Here is a 9,929-nt window from a genome sequence, read left to right on the forward strand (position 1 = left end):
CTAGACAGATGGGCTTCGATCCCACAAAACTCTAGTTAACAGCTAAATGCCTAAACCAATTGGCTTCTGCCTACAAAGACCCTGACGCACCCTAGTGCGCATCGATGAGCTTGCAACTCAACATGAATTTCACTACAGAGCCGATAAGAAGAGGAATTAAACCTCTGTAAAAAGGACTACAGCCTAACGCTTCAACACTCAGCCATCTTACCCGTCACCTTCATCAACCGATGACTATTTTCCACTAACCATAAGGATATTGGCACCCTGTACCTCATCTTCGGGGCATGAGCAGGAATAGTCGGCACCGCACTCAGCCTATTAATCCGCGCAGAACTAGGACAACCAGGAACTCTCCTAGGCGACGACCAAATTTACAATGTAATCGTTACCGCTCACGCCTTTGTAATAAGCTTCTTTATAGTCATACCCATCATGATCGGAGGATTCGGCAACTGATTAGTCCCCCTCATAATCGGTGCCCCCGACATAGCATTCCCGCGAATAAACAACATAAGCTTTTGACTCCTCCCCCCATCATTCCTCCTACTACTAGCCTCATCCACTGTAGAAGCTGGCGCCGGCACAGGCTGAACTGTCTACCCTCCCCTAGCAGGTGACCTTGCCCACGCCGGAGCTTCAGTAGACCTGGCTATCTTCTCACTCCACTTAGCCGGTATCTCCTCCATCCTTGGGGCCATCAACTTTATCACCACAGCCATCAACATAAAACCCCCCGCACTCTCACAATACCAAACCCCACTATTTGTCTGATCCGTACTAATTACCGCCATCCTACTCCTTCTATCACTCCCCGTACTCGCCGCCGGTATTACAATATTACTAACTGATCGAAACCTAAACACCACATTCTTCGACCCCGCTGGAGGAGGAGACCCAATCCTGTACCAACACCTATTCTGATTCTTCGGACACCCAGAAGTCTATATTCTGATCCTACCGGGGTTCGGAATCATCTCACACGTAGTCACGTACTACTCAGGCAAAAAGGAGCCCTTCGGCTACATGGGAATAGTCTGAGCCATACTATCCATCGGCTTCCTAGGATTCATCGTCTGAGCTCACCACATGTTTACAGTAGGAATAGACGTTGATACCCAAGCCTACTTTACATCAGCCACTATAATCATTGCCATCCCTACCGGAATCAAAGTATTTAGCTGACTAGCCACCCTGCACGGAGGAACAATCAAATGAGACCCCCCCAATACTATGAGCTCTAGGATTTATCTTCCTATTTACCATCGGAGGATTAACAGGAATCGTTCTTGCAAACTCTTCCCTAGACATCGCCCTGCACGACACGTACTACGTAGTTGCCCACTTCCACTACGTCCTATCCATAGGCGCCGTCTTTGCCATTCTAGCAGGATTTACTCACTGATTCCCACTACTCACTGGGTTTACCCTACACCAAACATGAGCAAAAGCCCACTTCGGGGTAATATTTACAGGAGTAAACCTAACGTTCTTCCCCCAGCACTTCCTAGGCCTAGCAGGAATACCCCGACGATACTCGGACTATCCCGACGCCTACACACTATGAAACACCATTTCCTCCATCGGCTCCCTAATCTCAATAGTAGCCGTAATCATACTAATATTCATCATCTGAGAAGCCTTTTCGGCCAAACGAAAAGTCCTACAACCAGAACTAACTACCACAAACGTTGAATGAATCCACGGCTGCCCTCCCCCATACCATACTTTCGAGGAACCGGCCTTCGTCCAAGTACAAGAAAGGAAGGAATCGAACCCTCACATGCTGGTTTCAAGCCAACTGCATTCACCGCTCATGCTTCTTTCTTATGAGACGTTAGTAAACCAATTACATAGCCTTGTCAAGACTAAATCACAGGTAAAAATCCTGTACATCTCATGTGGCCAACCACTCCCAACTAGGATTCCAAGACGCCTCATCACCCATCATAGAAGAACTCGTTGAATTCCACGACCACGCCCTAATCGTTGCCCTAGCTATCTGCAGCCTAGTTCTCTACCTTTTAGCCCACATACTAACAGAAAAACTCTCGTCCAATGCTGTAGACGCCCAAGAAGTAGAGCTGATCTGGACAATCCTACCTGCTATCGTCCTGGTACTCCTCGCCCTCCCATCCCTACAAATCCTCTACATAATGGACAAAATCGATGAACCAGACCTCACCCTAAAAGCCATCGACCACCAATGATACTGAAGCTACGAATACACAGACTTCAAAGACCTATCATTCGACTCCTACATAGTGCCCACCCCAGACTTACCCAACGGCCACTTCCGACTGCTAGAAGTTGACCACCGCGTAGTTATCCCAATAGAATCCCCCATCCGCGTGATCATTACTGCAGGAGACGTACTCCACTCCTGAGCAGTCCCAACGCTCGGAGTTAAAACAGACGCAATCCCAGGCCGACTAAACCATCAACAGTCCTACGTGATCTGAGTTCAGACCGGAGCAATCCAGGTCGGTTTCTATCTATGACACACTCTCCCCAGTACGAAAGGACCGGGAAAGTGGGGCCAATACCACAAGCACGCCCCCCCCCTCTAAGCAGTGAAACCAACTAAACCGTGAAGAGGGCCTTCCCCCACCACTTTCAATCCTAGAAAAGGACCAGCTAGAGTGGCAGAGCCCGGCAAGTGCAGAAGGCTTAAGCCCTTTCCCCAGAGGTTCAAATCCTCTCCCTAGCTTCACCCATGATTCAAATAACAACACTAAGCTGCCTCATTATATCCCTCCTATACATCATCCCAATCCTGATTGCCGTAGCCTTCCTAACCCTAGTAGAACGGAAAATCCTAAGCTACATACAATCCCGCAAAGGCCCTAACGTTGTCGGGCCTTTTGGCCTACTTCAACCATTTGCGGACGGACTGAAACTATTTACCAAAGAGCCCATCCGACCCTCTACCTCTTCCCCACTTCTATTCATTCTGATACCAATACTAGCCCTTGTCCTAGCCCTCACCACTTGAGCACCACTACCACTCCCATTTCCCCTAGCAGATCTAAACCTCGGAGTTCTCTTCCTAATAGCCATGTCAAGCCTAGCCGTCTACTCAGTCCTATGATCAGGCTGAGCCTCGAACTCAAAATACGCACTAATCGGAGCCCTACGGGCAGTAGCACAGACCATTTCATACGAAGTGACACTGGCCATAATCCTGCTATCAATAATCATACTAAGCGGAAGCTACACACTCAGCTCCTTTGCCGTCGCACAGGAGCCTCTATACTTCATTTTCTCCTCATGACCCCTAGCAATAATATGATACGTATCCACCCTAGCAGAGACAAACCGAGCTCCTTTTGACCTCACAGAGGGTGAATCTGAGCTAGTCTCAGGGTTTAAGGTTGAATACGCCGCAGGACCCTTCGCCTTATTCTTCCTAGCTGAATATGCGAACATTATGCTAATAAATACACTTACAGCCATCATATTCCTAAACCCAAGCGCCCTAGGGCCACCCACAGAACTATTCCCCGTCATCCTAGCCACAAAAGTCCTCCTACTATCTTCTGGTTTCTTATGGGTCCGAGCTTCATACCCACGATTCCGATATGACCAACTAATGCACCTACTATGAAAAAACTTCCTACCCCTCACACTAGCTCTGTGCCTCTGACACATCAGCATACCTATCTGCTATGCAGGCCTACCTCCTTACATAAGGAAATGTGCCTGAACTACAAAGGGTCACTATGATAAAGTGAACATAGAGGTATAACAGCCCTCTCATTTCCTGTTGACCTTAGAAAAGTAGGAATTGAACCCACACAAGAGAAATCAAAATTCTCCATACTTCCCTTATATTATTTTCTAGTAGAGTCAGCTAATCAAGCTATCGGGCCCATACCCCGAAAATGATGGTTTAACCCCCTCCTCTACTAATGAACCCTTACGCGACCCCAATCATAACCTTCAGCCTCATCTTGGGCACCACAATCACAATTTCCAGCAACCACTGAGTTCTGGCCTGGACAGGACTGGAGATCAACACACTAGCCATCATTCCCCTAATTGCCAAATCCCACCACCCACGAGCAGTAGAAGCCGCAACGAAATACTTCCTAACCCAAGCAGCTGCTTCCGCCCTGGTCCTATTCTCTAGCATAACCAATGCCTGAGTCACCGGCCAATGAGACATCACACAAATAAACCACCCAACCTCCTGTCTACTACTGACAGCAGCAATCGCTATTAAACTGGGCCTAGTGCCATTTCACTTCTGATTCCCAGAAGTACTACAAGGATCGCCACTAATAACAGCCCTGCTACTCTCGACCCTCATAAAATTCCCCCCACTAACCCTGCTCCTACTAATATCCAAATCCCTCGACCCAGCTCTACTCACCGCCATGGCCCTAGCCTCAACAGCACTAGGAGGCTGAATAGGACTGAATCAAACACAAACACGCAAAATCCTAGCCTTCTCGTCCATCTCCCACTTAGGCTGAATCGCCATCATCCTAGTTTACAGCCCCAAATTGGCCTTACTTACCTTCTACCTATACACAATCATAACATCAGCCGTATTCCTAGCCCTTAACAAAATCAAAGCCCTTAACCTATCCATGATCACAACCTCATGAACAAAAACCCCAGTGCTAAACGCCACCCTAATACTAGTACTTTTATCCCTAGCAGGCCTCCCCCCATTAACAGGCTTTATACCAAAGTGACTTATCATCCAAGAACTAACTAAACAGGAAATAACACCAGCAGCCATGGCAATTGCCATGCTATCACTGCTCAGCCTCTTCTTCTACCTACGCCTCGCATACCACTCAACAATTACCCTTCCCCCCAACTCCTCTAACCACATAAAACAATGATACACTAGCAAAGCCCCAAGCACACCTACTGCGGTCCTTGCCTCACTATCAATCCTCTTACTTCCCCTGTCCCCAATAATACATGCCATTGTCTAGAAACTTAGGATAACACCCCAAAACGAAGGCCTTCAAAGCCTTAAATAAGAGTTAAACCCTCTTAGTTTCTGCACATTAAGACTTACAGAATATTAACCTGTATCTTCTGAATGCAAGTCAGACGCTTTAATTAAGCTAAAGCCTCCCTAGACAGATGGGCTTCGATCCCACAAAACTCTAGTTAACAGCTAAATGCCTAAACCAATTGGCTTCTGCCTACAAAGACCCTGACGCACCCTAGTGCGCATCGATGAGCTTGCAACTCAACATGAATTTCACTACAGAGCCGATAAGAAGAGGAATTAAACCTCTGTAAAAAGGACTACAGCCTAACGCTTCAACACTCAACCATCTTACCCGTCACCTTCATCAACCGATGACTATTTTCCACTAACCATAAGGATATTGGCACCCTGTACCTCATCTTCGGGGCATGAGCAGGAATAGTCGGCACCGCACTCAGCCTATTAATCCGCGCAGAACTAGGACAACCAGGAACTCTCCTAGGCGACGACCAAATTTACAATGTAATCGTTACCGCTCACGCCTTTGTAATAAGCTTCTTTATAGTCATACCCATCATGATCGGAGGATTCGGCAACTGATTAGTCCCCCTCATAATCGGTGCCCCCGACATAGCATTCCCGCGAATAAACAACATAAGCTTTTGACTCCTCCCCCCATCATTCCTCCTCCTACTAGCCTCATCCACTGTAGAAGCTGGCGCCGGCACAGGCTGAACTGTCTACCCTCCCCTAGCAGGTAACCTTGCCCACGCCGGAGCTTCAGTAGACCTGGCTATCTTCTCACTCCACTTAGCCGGTATCTCCTCCATCCTTGGGGCCATCAACTTTATCACCACAGCCATCAACATAAAACCCCCCGCACTCTCACAATACCAAACCCCACTATTTGTCTGATCCGTACTAATTACCGCCATCCTACTCCTTCTATCACTCCCCGTACTCGCCGCCGGTATTACAATATTACTAACTGATCGAAACCTAAACACCACATTCTTCGACCCCGCTGGAGGAGGAGACCCAATCCTGTACCAACACCTATTCTGATTCTTCGGACACCCAGAAGTCTATATTCTGATCCTACCGGGGTTCGGAATCATCTCACACGTAGTCACATACTACTCAGGCAAAAAGGAGCCCTTCGGCTACATGGGAATAGTCTGAGCCATACTATCCATCGGCTTCCTAGGATTCATCGTCTGAGCTCACCACATGTTTACAGTAGGAATAGACGTTGATACCCGAGCCTACTTTACATCAGCCACTATAATCATTGCCATCCCTACCGGAATCAAAGTATTTAGCTGACTAGCCACCCTGCACAGAGGAACAATCAAATGAGACCCCCCCCAATACTATGAGCTCTAGGATTTATCTTCCTATTTACCATCGGAGGATTAACAGGAATCGTTCTTGCAAACTCTTCCCTAGACATCGCCCTGCACGACACGTACTACGTAGTTGCCCACTTCCACTACGTCCTATCCATAGGCGCCGTCTTTGCCATTCTAGCAGGATTTACTCACTGATTCCCACTACTCACTGGGTTTACCCTACACCAAACATGAGCAAAAGCCCACTTCGGGGTAATATTTACAGGAGTAAACCTAAAGTTCTTCCCCCAGCACTTCCTAGGCCTAGCATCCCCAGTGGTGCCACTGCACTCTCTGGAGTCACAGCACTGCATCCCCAGTGGTGCCAGTGCACTCTCTGGACTCACTGCAGTGCATCCCCAGTGGTGCCAGTGCACTCTCTGGACTCACTGAAGTGCATCCCCAGTGGTGCCAGTGCACTCTCTGGACTCACTGAAGTGCATTCTCAGTGGTGCCAGTGCACTCTCTGGACTCACTGCAGTGCATCCCCAGTGGTGCCAGTACACTCACTGGACTCACTGCACTGCATCCCCAGTGGTGCCAGTGCACTCTCTGGACTCACTAAACTGCATCACCAGTGGTGCCTCTGCACTCTCTGGACTCACTGCACTGCTTCCCCAGTGGTGCCAGTGCACTCACTGGACTCACTGCACTGCATCCCCAGTGGTGCCAGTGCACACTCTGGGCTCACTGCAGTGCATCCCCAGTGGTGCCAGTGCACTCTCTGGACTCACTGCACTGCATCCCCAGTGGTGCCTGTGCGCTCTCTGGAGTCACAGCACTGCATCCCCAGTGGTGCCAGTGCAATCTCTGGACTCACTGCACTGCATCCCCAGTGGTGCCAGTGCACTCTCTGGACTCACTGAAGTGCATTCTCAGTGGTGCCAGTGCACTCTCTGGACTCACTGCACTGCATCCCCAGTGGTGCCAGTGCAATCTCTGGACTCACTGAATTGCATCCCCAGTGGTGCCAGTGCACTCTCTGGACTCACTGCACTGCATCCCCAGTGGTGCCAGTGCACTCTCTGGACTCACTGCACTGCATCCCCACTGGTGCCAGTGTACTCTCTGGACTCACTGCAGTGCATCCCCAGTGGTGCCAGTGCACTCTCTGGACTCACTGCACTGCATCCCCAGTGGTGCCAGTGCACTCTCTGGACTCACTGCACTGCATCCCCAGTGGTGCCAGTGCAATCTCTGGACTCACTGAAGTGCATCCCCAGTGGTGCCAGTGCACTCTCTGGACTCACTGTACTGCATCACCAGTGGTGCCAGTGCACTCTCTGGACTCACTGCACTGCATCCCCAGTGGTGACAGTGCACTCTCTGGACTCACTGCACTGCATCCCCAGTGGTGCCAGTGCAATCTCTGGACTCACTGAAGTGCATCCCCAGTGGTGCCAGTGCACTCACTGGACTCACTGCACTGCATCACCAGTGGTGCCAGTGCACTCTCTGGACTCACTGCAGTGCATTCCCAGTGGTGCCAGTGCACTCTTTGGACTCACTGCACTGCAGCTCCATTGGTGCCAGTGCACTCTCTGGACTCACTGCACTGCATCACAGGTGGTGCCAGTGCACTCTCTGGACTCACTGCACTGCATCCCCAGTGGTGCCAGTGCACTCTCTGGACTCACTGCACTGCATCCCCAGTGGTGCCAGTGCACTCTCTGCACTCACTTCTCTGCATTCCCAGTGGTGCCAGTGAAGTCTCTGGACTCACTGCACTGCATCCACAGTGGTGCCAGTGCAATCTCTGGACTCACTGCAGTGCATCACCAGTGGTGCCAGTGCACTCACTGGACTCACTGCACTGCATCCCCAGTGGTGCCAGTGCACTCTCTGGACTCACTGCAGTGCATCCCCAGTGGTGCCAGTGCACTCTCTGGACTCACTGCACTGCATCCCCAGTGGTGCAAGTGCACTCTCTCGAGTCACTGCACTACATCCCCAGTGGTACCAGTGCACTCACTGGACTCACTGTACTGCATCATCTGTGGTGCCAGTGCACTCTCTGGACTCACTGCAATGCATTCCCAGTGGTGCCAGTGCACTCTCTGGACTCACTGCACTGCATCCCCAGTGGTGCCAGTGCACTCTCTGGACTCACTGCACTGTATCCCCAGTGGTGCCAGTGCACTCACTGGATTCACTGCACTGCACCCCAGTGGTGCCAGTGCACTCTCTGGAGTCACAGCACTGCATCCCCAGTGGTGCCAGTGCACTCTCTGGACTCACTGCACTGCATCCCCAGTGGTGCCAGTGCACTCTCTGGACTCACTGAAGTGCATCCCCAGTTGTGCCAGTGCACTCTCTGGACTCACTGCACTGCATCCCCAGTGGTGCCAGTGCACTCTCTGGACTCACTGCACTGCATCCCCACTGGTGCCAGTGTACTCTCTGGACTCACTGCACTGCATCCCCAGTGGTGCCAGTGCACTCTCTCGAGTCACTGCACTACATCCCCAGTGGTGCCAGTGCACTCACTGGTCTCACTGCAGTGCATCCCCAGTGGTGCCAGTGCACTCTCTGGACTCACTGCACTGCATCCCCACTGGTGCCAGTGTACTCTCTGGACTCACTGCAGTGCATCCCCAGTGGTGCCAGTGCACTCTCTGGACTCACTGCACTGCATCCCCAGTGGTGTCAGTGCACTCTCTGGACTCACTGAAGTACATCCCCAGTTGTGCCAGTGCACTCTCTGGACTCACTGCAGTGCATCCCCAGTGGTGCCAGTGCACTCTCTGGACTCACTGTACTGCATCACCAGTGGTGCCAGTGCACTCTCTGGACTCACTGCAGTGCATCCCCAGTGGTGCCAGTGCACTCTCTGGACTCACTGTACTGCATCACCAGTGGTGCCAGTGCACTCTCTGGACTCACTGCACTGAAGCCCCAGTGGTGCCAGTGCACTCTTTGGACTCACTGCACTGCAGCCCCATTGGTGCCAGTGCACTCTCTGGACTCACTGCACTGCATCACAGGTGGTACCAGTGCACTCTCTGGACTCACTGCACTGCATCCCCAGTGGTGCCAGTGCACTCTCTGGACTCACTGCACTGCATCCCCAGTGGTGCCAGTGCACTCTCTGCACTCACTTCTCTGCATGCCCAGTGGTGCCAGTGAAGTCTCTGGACTCACTGCACTGCATCCACAGTGGTGCCAGTGCAATCTCTGGACTCACTGCAGTGCATCACCAGTGGTGCCAGTGCACTCTCTGGACTCACTGCACTGCATCCCCAGTGGTGCCAGTGCACTCTCTGGACTCACTGCAGTGCATCCCCAGTGGTGCCAGTGCACTCTCTGGACTCACTCACTGCATCCCCAGTGGTGCAAGTGCACTCTCTCGAGTCACTGCACTACATCCCCAGTGGTACCAGTGCACTCACTGGACTCACTGTACTGCATCATCTGTGGTGCCAGTGCACTCTCTGGACTCACTGCAATGCATCCCCAGTGGTGCCAGTGCACTCTCTGGACTCACTGCACTGCATCCCCAGTGGTGCCAGTGCACTCTCTGGACTCACTGCACTGTATCCCCAGTGGTGCCAGTGCACTCACTGGATTCACTGCAGTGCATC

At 51.3% G+C, this 9,929-nt stretch overlaps 1 long non-coding RNA gene across 1 annotated transcript; it reads left to right on the forward strand.

Annotated features, from left to right (window-relative positions):
- The first annotated feature begins 230 nt into the window (after positions 1–230).
- On the forward strand, positions 231–6,587 carry LOC308187214. The gene is made up of 2 exons (XR_013944525.1): positions 231–616; positions 5,715–6,587. It is a non-coding gene; the product is annotated as an uncharacterized lncRNA (long non-coding RNA).
- The last annotated feature ends 3,342 nt before the right edge of the window (positions 6,588–9,929 follow it).

Source organism: Anser brachyrhynchus (genome assembly GCF_964034855.1).
Source record: "Anser brachyrhynchus genome assembly, contig: SCAFFOLD_103, whole genome shotgun sequence".
In the NCBI taxonomy this organism is placed as follows: domain Eukaryota; kingdom Metazoa; phylum Chordata; class Aves; order Anseriformes; family Anatidae; genus Anser; species Anser brachyrhynchus.